This window comes from Pseudorca crassidens, chromosome 3, assembly GCF_039906515.1.
Source record: "Pseudorca crassidens isolate mPseCra1 chromosome 3, mPseCra1.hap1, whole genome shotgun sequence".
Classification (NCBI taxonomy): domain Eukaryota; kingdom Metazoa; phylum Chordata; class Mammalia; order Artiodactyla; family Delphinidae; genus Pseudorca; species Pseudorca crassidens.
Window position 1 is genome coordinate 47,465,154 of NC_090298.1, and position 12,524 is coordinate 47,477,677.

The window sequence follows — 12,524 nt, forward strand, 5'->3', positions numbered from 1 at the left end:
GCTCATAAGTCTCCCCAAAATTTCAATTCAAAACAATCTTCTTCAAGAAATATTACAATAAAACTGCCTAAAATCAAAGAGAAAGAAAAAAAATTTAAAGCAGTAAGAGAAAAAATGTTCTCATATATAAGGGACTCCTATAAGGCTACCAGCAGATTTCTCAGCAGGCCAGGAAAAAGTGGGATAATATATTCAAATTGCTGAAAGATAAAACTGCCAACCAAGAGTGCTTTACCCAGCAAAGATGCCCTTCAGAAATAAAGGACAGATAAAAACTCACCCAAACAAACAAAAGTTGAGAGAATTCTTGACTGCTAGATCTGCCTTACAAGAAATGCTTAAAGGAGTTCTTCAAGCTAAAATTTTAAAATGCTATTAAGTAACAAGACAGCTTATGAAAATATAAAACACAATGATAAAAGTAAGTACAGTTGACCCTCGAATGATGGTGGGGTGGGTAGTCCACATATAACTTATAATCAGCCGTTTTATCTGACATTTCTCTGCACTGGCAGATTCAATGAATCATGAACCATAGAGTACTGTAGTATTTACTATTGAAAAATATCCATGTGTAAATTGACCCATACAGTTCAAACCTATGTTGTTTAAGGGTTAACAGTATATAGTCAAATTCAGAAACCTTAATACTGTAATATAGTGCTGTATTAATTACTTAACTCTAGTATAAAGGTTTAAGGACGTAAGTATTAAAAATAGGTATTGTTAAAATAATTTGTTTATGGATATACAGAATAAAATGAGGTAAGCTGAGACATCAAAAACATAAAATATAGGTGTGGAGAGCAAAAGTGTTGAGTTTTTATATGCAATCAAAGTTAAGTAGTTATCAGTTTAAGACAGGCTGTTATATCTATAAGATGTTTTATGTACACCTCATAAAGCACAAAGCAATTACCTACAGTAGATACATAAAATTAAAAAAGAAGGGAATCAAACATAGAACTTCAGAAAATCAACAATTCACAAAGGAAAACAGCAAGAGAGGAAGAAAGATACAGGAAACTATATAACATCCAGAAAACTATTAATAATGGCATTAGTAGGTCCTTGCCTATCAATAATTACTTCAAATGTAAATGAATTAAATTCTCTAATCAAAAGGCACTGAATAGCTGAATAGATTAAAAAGAAAAATAAGACCTAACTGTATGCTGCCTATTAGAGACTAATTTCAGTTTCAAGAACAAAAGTGAAAGGACAGAAAAGCTCAAAGTGAAAGGACAGAAAGGCTCAAAGTGAAAAAGTTATTCCATGCAAAAGGAAACCAAATAAAGTGGGGGTAACTATACTTATATCAGAAAAAAGAAACTTTAAGTCAAAAACTGTTATAAGAGACAAAGAAGGTCATCACATAATGATAAAGGGGGTGATTCATTAAGAGAATGTAGCAACTGTAAATCTATATGCACCCAACATTGGAGCATCTAAACGTGTTAAGCAAATCTAACAGATCTGAAGGGAGAAATAGACAATAACACAATAACAGCCTAGGGTTTCAATATCCCACTTTCAACAACGGATAGATCATCCAGACAGAAAATCTATAAGGAAACAGCAGACTGGAAAAACACTATAGGTCAAATGGACCCAACAGACATATACAAAACATTCCATCCAACAGCAGCAGAATACACATTCTTTTTTTTTTCCCCTGGGGTCTCAGTTGTGATTTATTATCCTGGCTCACAGGATACACTTCCTAAGAAGTTATATTGATACAATAATTGTCACAATATATAGTCTAGATTTCTCAATGAGTCATAACTCTTTGCTACCTAGGAATAATAGTCACATTTCAGACAAGATTTACAAGACTGTCTGATGTTTGGTTACCATGTTTTTTATGAATTTAAAGTACAAACAAACAAAAACAGAGTATGTGCATCCCTCCAGGATCTGAAATGCAAATCTCAATATACTTTCCTATAATTACATCTGAAGGGGGAAATTTCCCTCCAAATTTTAGAAGCTGATTAGGTTTTACCAGGCAATTTAAAGTCCAGTTCCTCTCCCCAGCAGTCACACATATATCTATTTTTAAGATGGCTTCCCATTACAATGATGGACCTGTAAGATTCCTTTCTCCTCTACCTCTGAGAAGTTTCACATAGCTTCGAAAATAAAGTAAATATAAAATCATTTCCACAATTCTACAATTTAATTTTCAAATTGTGACTAGAATAGAGGTTATATACATTGAAATACCAACCAAAAATGGTTTTAGTAAACTGAAAGTAAATGACCATCCTATATATTGCAAGGTTTTATTTGTTTTAAGTCTGAAAAAGTATTATAAGGGTTATTAGCAGTAAATAAAGTATAGAGGTAGAGAGAATACACATTTTTATTAAGCACACATGGAACATTCTCCAGGATAGATTATATGTTAAGTCACAAAATAAGACTTAGCAAATATAAGAGGATTAAATCATACCAAGTATCATTTCCAGCCACAATGGTATAAAGCTAAAAATCAATAACAGAAGAAAAACTGAAAAGATCACAAATATGTGGAAGTTAAATGACACATGCCTATATAACCAATGAATCAAAGAAGAAATCAAAAGGGAAATCAAAAAATATCTCCAAACAAAAGAAAATGAAAACACAACATACCAAAACATATGGGATACAGCAAAAGCAGTTCTAAGAGAGAAGCTTATAGCAATAAAGGCCTACATTAAGAAATAAGAATGTTCTCAAACAACATAACTTTACAACTCAAGGAATCGGAAAAAGAACAACAAACTAACCCAAAGTCAGTGGAAGACATAAAAAAGATCAGAAAAGAAACAAATGAATAGAGACCAGAAAAACAATATAAAATATCAACAAAACTAAGAGGTGGTTTTCTAAAAGACAAACAAAATTGACAAACATTTAGCTGGACTAAGAGAAAAAGAGATAATGTTCAAATATATAAAATCAGAAATGAAAGCGGAGACATTATAACTGATACCACAGATACAAAGAATCATAAGAAACTACCATGAACAATTATACACCAACAAATTGTATACCCTAGAAGAAACATATAAATTCCTAGAAACACAAAACCTACCAAAACTAAGTCATGAAGAAATAGAAAACCAGAAGAGAAAATAATGAATGAAGATAAATTAGTAATCAAAAACCTCTCAACAAAGAAAAATCCAGGACCATATGGTTTTATTGATGAATTCTACCACATATTTAAAGAGGAATTAATTCCAATCCTTCTCAAACTCTCCCAAAAAATTGAAGAGGAGAAAACATTCCCAAACTCATTTTACTAGGCAAGCATTACCCTAATACCAAATAAGAATACCAAATAAGAACACTATAAGAAAATAAAATTACAGGCCATAATCCTAATGAATCTGATATAAAAATTCTTAAAATACCAACAAACCAGATTCAGTAGCATATTAAAAAGATCATACACCATGATCAAGTGGGATTTATTCCAGTGGTGCAAAGATAGTTCAACATCTGCAAATCAGTGTGATACACATTAACAAAATGAAGGATAAAAATCATATAATCATCTCAATAGATGTAGAAAAATTCAACAGACTTTCATAATAAAAACTCTGAACAGAATGGATATAGAAGGAATATACCTCAACATAATAAAGCTCATATATAACAAGCTCACAGCTAACATGATACTGAATGTTGAAAGGTGGAAAGTGTTTCCTCTAAGATCAGGAACAAAACAAGGGTGCCCACTTCCACTACTTCTATTCTTCAATGTACTAAAGTCCTAGTCAGAGCCATTAGGGAAGAAAAAAATAAACAAAAGGCATTCAAATTGGAAAGGAAGAAGTAAAAATTTCTGTTTTCAGATGACATAATCTTATATATAGAAAATCCTAAAAACTCCACGAAAAACTATTAGCACTGACAAATTCAGTAAAATTTCAGAATACAAACAACATACAAAAATAAGTTGTGATTGTATACACTAATAATGAACTAATGAAGAAAGAAATAAAATAACACAGTCCCATTTAAAATAGCATCAAAAACAATAATATACTTAGGAATAAAGTTAATCAGTGAGGTGAAAGATCTATATACTGAAAACTATAAAACAATGATGAAGGAAATTGAAGTGAAAAAATAATTTGAAAATTCAAGCAAAGTATTTCTGTTAAAATGTCAATGTTACAGTCACCTATAGATTTACTGAAATCTCTATCAAAATACTAATGGTACTGCTTAAAAAAAGAGAAAAAATGTGTATGAAACCACAAAAGGCCCCAAATAGCTACAGCAATTCTGAGAAACAGAACAAAGCTGGAAGCATCACGCTTCCTGATTTCAACTTACATTACAAAGCTATACTAATCAAAGTAGTATGGTACTAACATAAAAACAGGTACAAAGACCAATGGAAAAGAATTGAAAACTGATAAATAAACCCATGCATATTGATTAACTAATATTTGATAAGGGAGCCAAGAACACGCAATGAGGAAAGGACTGTCTCTTTAATAAATGGTGCTGGGAAAACAGGAACACACAAAAGAATGAAACTTTACCACTATCTTATCCCATTCACAAAAATCAACTCAAAATGGATTAAAGACTTTAAAGTAGTACCTGAAGCTATAAAATTCCTAGAAAAAAATTAGGGAAAATTCTCCTTAACACTGATTTTGGCAATGATTGTTTTGGATACAACAGCAAAAGCACAAGTAGCAAAAGCAAAAATCAAGAAGTGAGACTACATCAAACTAAAAAACTTCAGCACAGCAAAAGACACCATTGACAAAATGAAAAGGAAACATATGGAAAGGGAGAAAATATTTGTAATCCTTATATCTGATAAGGGGTTAATATCTAAAATATATAAAGATCTCATATAACTCAATAGCAAAAAATAATAATAATAACCCAATTAAAAAATGGGCAGAGGACTTAAATATACATTTTTTCCAAAGAAGACATACAAGTGGCCAACAGGTACATTCACGTTACTAATCATCAGGGAAATTCAAATCAAAATCACAATGAGATAACACCTTAAATTTGTTAAAGTGTCTACTATTTAAAAGAAAAATTAGTGATAACAAACGCTGGTGAAAATGCAAAGAGGGAACAGTTGTGCACTGTTGATGGGAATGTAAACTGGTACAGACACTATGGAAAACAGTATGGAGGTTCCTCAAAAAATTTAAAATGAACTACAAAATGATCCAGAAATCCCACTTCTGAGTATATATCCAAAGGAAATGAAATCATTATCTTCAAAATATATCTGTACCATGTTATTGCAGTATTATTCATGATAACCAAGGTTTGAAAACAACTTAAGTGTCCATCAACAAATGGATAAAGAAAATGTGATACACAAACACACACACACACACACAGAGGAATATTTTTCAGCCTTAAGAAAAAGGAAATCCTGCTATTTGTGACAACATGGGGGGCATTATGCTAGGTGAAATAAGCTAGACAAAGGAATATAAATACTGCATGGTATCACTTATATGTGGAATCTTTATTAAAAACTTAAACTCATAGAAACAGAAAGTAGAATATTAGTTGCCAGGGACTGAGGGGTGGAAACATAGGGAAAAGTTGGTAAAAGGGTACAAATTTTCATTTATAAGATGAACAAGGTTCAAGGATCTAACGTATAGCATGGTGACAATAGTTGACCATACTGTATTCTATAATTAAGGTTAGCTAAGAGAGTAGATCTTAAGCATTCTCACACACACACGCGCAGAAGGGGTAAATATGTGATGGATGTGTTAATTAACCTGATTATGAGAATCCTTTCACAACATATACATATATAAAATCATCACAATGTACAATTAAATATATTAGGATTTTGTCAATTATACTTCAATAAAGCTGAAAAAAGAAAAAAAGTTTATATATTAGGGGTAGATAAAAATATCCCAGAGTTATAAAATATAGAAATTAAGTAGACCATCTATTTGCTCACAGAATGCACAAGTATGTGAATCAGATACACAAAAACATAACAGAAATTAGTATCAGAAGATAACCTTAAAATAAAAACACATAAAAGGCAAATTTTAAAATAAAGCATTCCTAAATGGCACAGACTAAAGAAAAAATGAAAATTTCAATTACAAATTATTTTAACATTAGGAACAATTAGAAAATCTTATATAAAAGCTGATGATTGTGATAAAAGCTGTACTCAATGGGGAAAAAATCATGATATTTGGAGTCATTTTTTTTTTAAATGAATGAAAATCAAAGAACAAGATATTCAACTCAATAAACTAGAGGAGATCAATAAAGTTCAATAAAATAACCCTAAGAAAAATAGCAGTAATGAATCAATAAAAATAAACACAGAACCAGATATTCATTAAATAAGATAGAAAAGGATCAATAAAATAACCCTAAGGAAAATTAGAAAAATGAATTAATAAAAATAAAAGAAGAAAAAAGGGCAATGAGATAAAAACCATCAGATCATCTCAACAGATGCAGAAAAAGTATTTGACAAAATTCAACACCCATTTATAATAAACTTTCAATAAAATGGGTACAGCAGAAACATGCCTCAGTATAATAAAGGCCATATATGACAAACCCACAGCTAATATCATACTCAATGATGAACACCAAAAGCTATTCCTCTAAAATCAGGAAAAAGGCAAGGATACCCACTACTGCCATTCTTATCAACATAGTATTAGAAGTCCTGGCCAGAGCAATTAGGAAGGAAAAAGAAATAAAAGGCATCCAAATTGAAAAGGAAGAAGTAAAACTGTCACTATTTGTGGATGATATCATTTTATATATAGAAAACTCTACAGACTCCACCAAAAAACTATTAGAAATAATAAACACAGTAAAGTTGTGGGGGATAAAATCAATATACAAAAATCTGTTGTATTTCTATACACTAACAATGAGCTAGCAGAAAGAGATAGTAAGAAAACAATCTCATTTACAATCATAACAAAGAGAGTAAAATACCTAGAAATAAATTTAACCAAGGAGGTGGAAGACCTGTAATCTGAAATCTGCAAGACATTGTTGGAAGAACTGAAGAAGACAAAAATAAATAGAAAGATATCTCGTGCTCATGGATTGGAAGAATTAACATTGTTAAAATGTCCATATTACCTTAAACAACCTACAGATTTAGTGCAATCTTTTTGTTTGTTTGTTTGTTTTTGTTTTTGTTTTTGTTTTTTTGCAGTACGCGGGCCTCTCACTGCCGCGGCCTCTCCCGTTGCGGAGCACAGGCTCCAGATACGCAGGCTCAGCGGCATGGCTCACGGGCCCAGCCGCCCCGCAGCATGTGGGATCTTCCCGGACCGGGGCACAAACCCGTGTCCCCTGCATCAGCAGGCAGACCCTCAACCACTGCGCCACCAGGGAGGCCCAGATTCAGTGCAATCTTGACCAAAATCCAAAGAACATTTTTCACAGAAATAGAACCAAAAAATTCTAAAATTTATATGGAACCATAAAAGACCCCAAATAGCTAAAGCAATCCTGAGGGAAAAAATAAAGCTGGAGGTAGCACACTCCCTGATTTCAAACTATATCACAAAGGCACAGTAATCAAAACAGCAAGATACTGGCAGAAAAACAGATATATAGATCAAAGGAACAGAATTGAGAGCCCAAAAATAAACCCACACATATATAAACAATTAATTTATGACAAAGGAGCAAAGAACATATGATGGAGAAAGGACAGTCTCTTCAATAAATGATGTTGGAAAAACAACAGCCACATGCAAGAAAATGAAACTACAAAACTATCTCTCACCATACACAAAAATCAATTCAAAATGGATTAATGACTTGAATGTAAGACCTGAAACCATAATCCTAGGAAAAAACATAGGCCGTATGCTCTTTGACATCAGTTTTAGCAATACCTTACTAGATATGTCTCCTTAGGAAAGAGAAACAAAAGCAAAAATAAACAAATGGCACTACATCAAACTAAAAAGATTTTGCACAACAAAGGAAACTATCAACAAAATGAAAACACAACCTATCCAATGGGAGAAGATATCTATAAATCATTTATCTGATATAGATTAATATCCAAGATATATAAAGGATTCATACAAGCCAATAACAAAAAAAAAGCAACCTGATTAAAAAATGGGCAAAGGAGTTGAGTAGACATTTTTTCCAAAGAAGACATACAGATGGCCAACAGGCACATGAAAAGGTGTTCAACATCACTAATTATTATGGAAATGCAAATCAAAATCACGAGATATCTCTTCACACCTGTTAGAATAGCTATTATCAAAAAGGCAAGAAATAACAAGTGTTGGCTAAGATGTGGAGAAAAAAGGAAACCTCATGCACTCTTGGTGGGAATGTAAGTTGGTGCAGCCACTATGGAAAACAGTATGGAGAGTCCTCAAAAAATTAATAAGAGAATTACCATATGATCCAGGAATTCCACTTCTGGGTATTTATCCAAAAAATATGAAAACACTAATTCAAAAAGGCATCTGCATTGCTATGTTCATCACAGTATTATTTACAATAGCCAAGATATGGAAGCAACATAAGTGCCCTGAATGGATGAATGGGTAAAGAAGATGTGGTGTGTGTGTGTGTATATGTGTGTGTTTATATATTATATACTATATAATATATATAATATATATACATACATAATAATATATAACACACATATACATGTGTGTATATATACACACACACACAAAATGCAATATGACTCAGCCATTAAAAAGAGGAAATCTTGCCATTTGTGACATGGATAGACCTTGAGGGTACTATGCTAAGTGAAATAAGTCAGACAGAGAAAGACAAATACTGTATGATTTCATTTGTATGTGGAATGTAAAAACCAAACAAACAAAATAAATAAATGAACAAATAAAAATAAACACTTAAATACAGAGAACAGAGTGGTAGTTACCAGAGGGTAAGGGATAGGGGGAGGAGCATAAAATGGGTAAAGGAGATCAATTGTACAGCGATGGATGGAAACTAAATTTTTATTGGTGAACCCACTGTAGTGTATATAGAAGTAGAAATATAATGCTGTGCACATGAAACGTCTATAATGTTATAAACCAATATTACCTCAATATTTTTTTTTAAAAAGAGCAATGAAGTAAGTAAAACCAAAGCTAAGCAAGAAAGAAAAAATTCAAATTTCATTGAAAATTACAAGGTAGATAAAGCCAAATAAGATTGAAAATATCATAAAAGAACAGTATATACGACCCCATTTTGATTAACATGATAATCCTGATGCAGACAATAATGTAAGAAAATATAAATTAACAAAAGTGATCTAGAAAGAAATAGCAACCAAAATATAATAGAACACATATATAGCATTAAAAGCTTTTGGAAAATCTATCTTTAAAAAAAGGAAAAAGGTACAGATTATTTAAGAAGCAAATTATTTTAAAATTACGCTACATCTCACAACATAGATAAACATGAAAGGCTACCATACCCATTTTACCTAAATATTATAAACCTGATACCAAACCTGACAATGATTTTTTTTAAAGATATCTTACTTTTATTAGAATGAAAACATAAGTAAAATATTTATATAAAATCCAATTAAGAAAAAAGTCAAAACTAAATAAGAGTTCTAAATACTTAAAACAATAAGACAGAGGCAGAATTATTTTTCATAGTAATTCTTTTCCTTAAAATATCAAAGGAAAAAGCTATAATGGAAGATAAGCCATTCTAGACAATAAAGCATATTAGAAACTATAGCAATGAATATATATTAGCTCCAGACAAGAAAGATAAAGGATTGAAAGAAAAAGATTAGCTGCCGAAGATAAATATGCTAAATATTTATAGTATAAAATTTTACTGTAAGAAAATGTGACATTTCAAATCACTGAAGAAGGTTTAGGTGAATCACAACATTATGAAGAAAAATGGCATGTACGTGTCCTGCAAGTATTCAAGTCACAAGGGGAGAGGCAAAGTTCCAGAGGCTAGCCTCCAAATTCAGCCAGACCAACCATTTGAAATCAAGCAGCTCATCGACCATGCCCCTGGGACCACATATGTGCATCAACCCTGTCTTCACTTCCATCCTTTTCCTTCCTCCTCATCCCTCATTTGCCACTGTCCCAGCATCACACTAGCTTAGAAAAGAGAATAATCACAATGTCCCCACAGATCATACCCCCCAAAATTAACCAAAATAATATAGCAAGGAGAAATCGATAAAGAAATCTTTTTGTTCAGATGTCATTTCTTGTTTTCACGACACTTAAAAAATAGAGATGTTTCTATTCTATTTATGTAGAAGAGAAGGAATATTTAATCTCATAAAATGCTATAGAGAAAAAGAGAATATAAATTCTGCCTCAACATATGAGAAATACTTTTAAATCCAAAAGTCCAGTAATTTCCAAACTCTATCATGTTTGACTTTCCAACTAACCTTTTTTTTCAATTTTTTCTATAATATAACATTTTGTGAAACTGAATTTAAATTAATTTTATTTTGAGAAGTGTCCAATATTCCTTGTTGAATTCTGCAGTACCAAATATCCAGGAGAGGAAGTTTCTAAACTATTCTATCCCACACTCATCTGGAGCTGGTTTTAACCTTGCTGTAGACATTTAACAATAGTCCAATTTTTAAAAAAATAATAATAATAACAAATCTTTGGTAATTGGTCACAAAACTAATGCCGTTATAAGATTATCAACCCATCATATAAAAAGAAAAGCCAGAAACCCCACAACGGCTTGTGTTTCTAAAAGATGCCACAGATGCAAAATGTGTTCAAAGTGCAGTTTAGGATACTCTCCAATGAATGTTACACCATAACTCAGCATGGTTCATAATTATGGTACTATGGAAAGAGCCAAAGAAGAAAACTGCATCTGTATTCTTTTTAACCATTTTTCTCCCAGATGCCCAAAGAGCATTCAGACAGCAAAACAAATGCCCTGTGACAGAGCTGAGGGATTCAAAATTGAAAATTCCCCTTGACTCTCAATCTTATTTTCTAGGTAACAAACCTACCCCACCATTATCAACATTAGCCCTCAGTATTCTACCATTCTTCCTCTCAGTGATGTAGCTATGGTTAAACTCTTCTCTGAAAAATAGTAACTTGGCAGATGACAACCAAGTAGAATAGCTATTTATGTTGTTTCTGTCTTCATGTCTTATAAACATATTGAGATCTGAAAGTACATGGCTTTCTGCCTAGATACTCACTGTTTTGTTTATTCTAAAGTGCTTGGTGAGAATCCGTTAATATCACTTAAATCTTATTTGGGGAGAATCCGCAGAAAAGCCACTAATACACAAATTGATAAATGTTGTTTTTGCCCTCCTTCAGCATCTTCCCCCTGAGAGACAACCTGGGGACAAGAAGAGACAGGAATTGTAATAGGAAATTAAATTTGAATTCTAATTACAATGAATTCAGTTTCCTACAACGGCAACACCCAAGAGCACCACATTTATAGAAGAATAGAAGTGTGGTAGTCACTGTTCACGAGTCTAGCCATAAACAATTGAACAAACGAAAACCTGTACTCTGAAACCTTGACGTTACAAATCAATTTAGGAAAAAACATTTGAAATAGGTAAGCACATTGGTAGATTAGATGCAGAGAAAGATCCATGGGCTTTCTCTCTTCTTCTTGAAATTTAGAAATAGATAAATTATTTTCAATCAATTCTTTACTCCGATAAGAATGCACACTTGCTTGGGGTTATAATATTTCTCAGCAGAGAACAGTGAAAGCACAGCTATTGCAAAAGAAAAGATACATTCTTTCTGTCTTCATAGGGTTACTAGATGAAGATATCCAGGACTCTCAGGCCACTGGGATATGTTGAAATGTAAGACATCGATGGTGCCACATCTAATGGAGGTGAAAATGTAAGGCGACAACTTTTAGTCCCACAAAGCAATGCTAACTCGTTATATATCCTACAACCATGTTGATTACTGGCTAGATTATTGAATACAACACTTTGGTCACTAGGTAAGACTGGTGGACTGGTTAACATCATGATAAAAAGTTTTTTTTTTTTGGCTGCATTGGGTCTTCGTTGCTGTGCGCGGGCTTTTCTCTAGTTGCGGCAAATAGGGGCTACTCTTCGTTGTGGTGCTCGGGCTTCTCATTGCGGTGGCTTCTCTTGTTGTGGAGCATGGGCTCTAGGCGTGCGGGCTTCAGTAGTTGTGGCACACGGGCTTCAGTAGTTGTGGCTTGTGGGCTCTAGAAAGCAGGCTCAGTAGTTGTGGCACACGGGCTTAGTTGCTCTGTGGCATGTGGGATCTTCCTGGATCAGGGCTCAAACCCGTGTCCCCTGCATTGGCAGGTGGATTCTTAACCACTGCACCACGAGGGAAACCCCTAAAAAGATTTTAAATACGGTGTTGTTTTTTTTTTCTATTTAAATCCAAAATCTAACACAAATGTAATATTATTTGAGAGCACTTCTTTCTTCTCCTTGAGTTTACATTAAGGTTTATAGAAATGAACTGGTTGATTTGTGAGTG

At 32.8% G+C, this 12,524-nt stretch overlaps 1 protein-coding gene across 10 annotated transcripts in view; it reads right to left on the reverse strand.

Moving 5' to 3' along the window:
* PDE4D (phosphodiesterase 4D) overlaps positions 1-12,524 on the reverse strand; it is a 1,449,034-nt gene that overhangs the window by 1,255,465 nt on the left and 181,045 nt on the right. For 5 of the 10 annotated variants that reach the window (XM_067730734.1, XM_067730735.1, XM_067730736.1 and 2 more), the window contains one exon: positions 11,228-11,373. The exons of the other annotated variants lie outside the window; for them this stretch is intronic. The gene's annotated coding sequence lies outside the window, so the exon portion shown is untranslated. The remainder of the gene's footprint in view (positions 1-11,227; positions 11,374-12,524) is intronic. 10 annotated transcript variants of the gene reach the window in all.